This window comes from Vigna umbellata, chromosome 1, assembly GCF_029865625.1.
Source record: "Vigna umbellata cultivar VRB3 chromosome 1, Vumbellata_1.0, whole genome shotgun sequence".
Classification (NCBI taxonomy): Eukaryota; Viridiplantae; Streptophyta; class Magnoliopsida; order Fabales; family Fabaceae; genus Vigna; species Vigna umbellata.
Window position 1 is genome coordinate 911,541 of NC_142165.1, and position 2,827 is coordinate 914,367.

A 2,827-nucleotide genomic window follows, 5' to 3' on the forward strand; every position below is an offset into this window, starting at 1 on the left:
GACGGCTATAATGTCATTCAATTTCCTACAATCGCAGACATTGTAGACACAATCCTCTTAATGATTTCTATATATAAATTAACATCAGCAATAATAATATATTAATATTGATTTCTAGAATGTTAGAAATGCCAAATAATATATTAATTTGGGAATTTCTTTATAAGAAACAGTAATAAAATTCACATTAAATAAAGAACTTAGGCCAAAAACAGAAATATGAGACATGAAACGCATACCAGTGAACCATTTTCTATTTCTATCACTTCATTGACATTCCAACAGTGATAGTCTGTAGATATGCCTTAATGCATAGTAGTTGTATATTAAATCTTAAACTGCAAGTGGTACTAACATCATTGACAATAGTTGGTACATGTCCGGTACAGTTATATAGTAGTACAACCTATATTCATGTGTATCTGCATCACAATCGAGATTGAAACTTACATGTCTTGTTCGTGCTCATTGGCAAGAGCAGCCTTGGCAATACACAGGAATGCAGCATCAACATTGAAATCTTCTTTTGCGGATGTTTCAAAATAGGGAATATTCCCTTTTGAAGCACACCAATCCTTTGCTTTCTTCTCAGAAACCTGCATGTGAGATAAAAAAACATTTTACACTCAGAGATAAAGTGAGAAAATGTCAAAGTGTAATAATATTTGCCTACCACTCGACTATTCCCGCCATCAATATCAATCTTGTTTCCAAGCAAAATAAATGGAAATGACCTTGGATCGGGTGGGTTTGCCTGCATCACAAAGATACAACGAGAACATAAATCTGAACAGAAAGCTTATCCAGCAAATTCCAACATTGGTAGGTTATAAATTAGGGTTAGACAATCTGTGAATGTTATGAGGACACACTAGCTAATAGATGCATTTGTCCATGTGAAAAAACACCACACCCTAGACAATAGTCGAAGCAGCAAGAGATAAAGCATTTTGAAAAGGACAATAATTACCTGTTTGAGAAACTCTCATGCCAGTTGTCAAGGGTATCGAAAGATTTCATCACATTAACATCATACGCAAGAACACAGCAATCCGCGCCTCTATAAAATGCAACCCCGAGACTTTGGAATCTCTCTTGCCCAACAGTATCCCATATCTATCAATCAGACACAGAAAATAAACACATTGGAACAAACTAATTAGAAGGCAAACAGTAGCAGCAGATTTGCAACGAAATAACAGTAATATAACACCAAGATCGAGAGTTAAAGACTCATGTTGAACATTACTCATAACACCAAAATTCTCAGACAAAACATTCCTAATAGCATGCTATTTCAAGATGAGAGCCATATGTACAATTTTCTGCTTCTGTTATATGAGGGATTAGTTGTTCTTATTTTTTGTATTCTGTTATTTGAATTTGAAAGAATGTAGATCTAAAATAATAGAGTGAATTACAGTATGAAAGATACACAAACCCTAAAGAAAACCCCTTCTTCCCTGAAAATTTCCCTGAAAACACCACTACTCTGCTACTTTTTCTCTGCCACTTTCATTGGCACAAGGACTAAAGTGAATAACACTTTCTAGCATTAATGATTCAGAAAGAAACATTTTTTTAATTATAAATAGTCTATGATTACACTAGTTTATTTGTAGAAATATAACCCTAAATCCAGAATTTAATTTGAAGCAAATTCTCGTGCAGGAGATTTAAAACCCAATCTTTTTGTTCTTCAAGAATCAATGAAAACAAAATTAACAGGATAAAAAGAGGGGGAAAGTGTTACAAAGAAGAATGTGAACTATAACTACCTTCAAAATTCTCCAATCACCGTCGTGGATTCGGCATTCAAGGCTCCCTCCTCCTCTCTCTCGTGCTAACGCCGCTAATTTCTCCACCAATCCAAACACAATCCCCACCAATCTAGGAGAGAAATTAGTGAAATTAATAGAAGAAAAACATAAAAAATTAGGAAAAAACAAAATAGTAGAATGTATGAATCATCACTACTACAAACGAACACGCCTATGGACTCCTTCGAAGCTCCCTCAAAGAGTGAAACGCAGCGAAATGATATGAATCCAAGAGCAAATGAACCAAAACTGTGAATGAAGCAAGGAAACCCTAAATCGAACGGTGAAAGAACCTTAAAACACTAGGTTAACCGATTAAACGGTGGAAAGTGTTTAATCGAAGCAAAAGAGGATTTAAACGGTTAAAATCAAAGAAAAAGATGAAAGATGAGGGAAACCCTAGTGGAGGCCATAGATCGAAGAACTCATCGGTGAAGATGATGTTTCTAAGGTCGAAATAGCTGAAATAAGGTAGAAATGTGAGGAGAAAAGGTGGATATGTGAAGAACTGTGGCTGTTGCAGGAGAGAGAACTCGAGGTATGGTTTGATGGCGATGCTTCGCGAGAATGAGAGAAGCAACGGGTAACTGAAAATGAGGTGCAAGCACTGACGCAAGCACAATGAAGATGTGGCAAAAGATAGGGATGAGAATAAGAGAAAACGTGAAATGAAATCCAGCGAGAGGGATATGGAAAATGAGATTGGAAGAGATATTATAACTGATTTCTAAAATTCCGTTATAATACATTAATAATAGGTTTTGAACTTATTTACAAGTTTGCCACCGCTTTTTATATTATAACTGATTTTCAAAACTACGTTATAATATGTCTTAAACTTATTTACAAGTTTGTCATCGCATTTCATATTATAACTGATTTTCAAAACTATGTTATAATATGTCTTAAACTTATTTACAAGTTTGCCACCGCGTTTCATATTATAACTGATTTAAAGAAATACGTTATAATATCTCCTTATTATGATGGATAATTTTTGTCCGTTA

At 34.6% G+C, this 2,827-nt stretch overlaps 1 pseudogene; it reads right to left on the reverse strand.

Annotated features, from left to right (window-relative positions):
* Positions 1–262: 262 nt before the first annotated feature.
* LOC148204354 (ras-related protein Rab7-like) lies at positions 263–1,253 on the reverse strand (annotated as a pseudogene).
* Between the last annotated feature and the right edge of the window lie 1,574 nt (positions 1,254–2,827).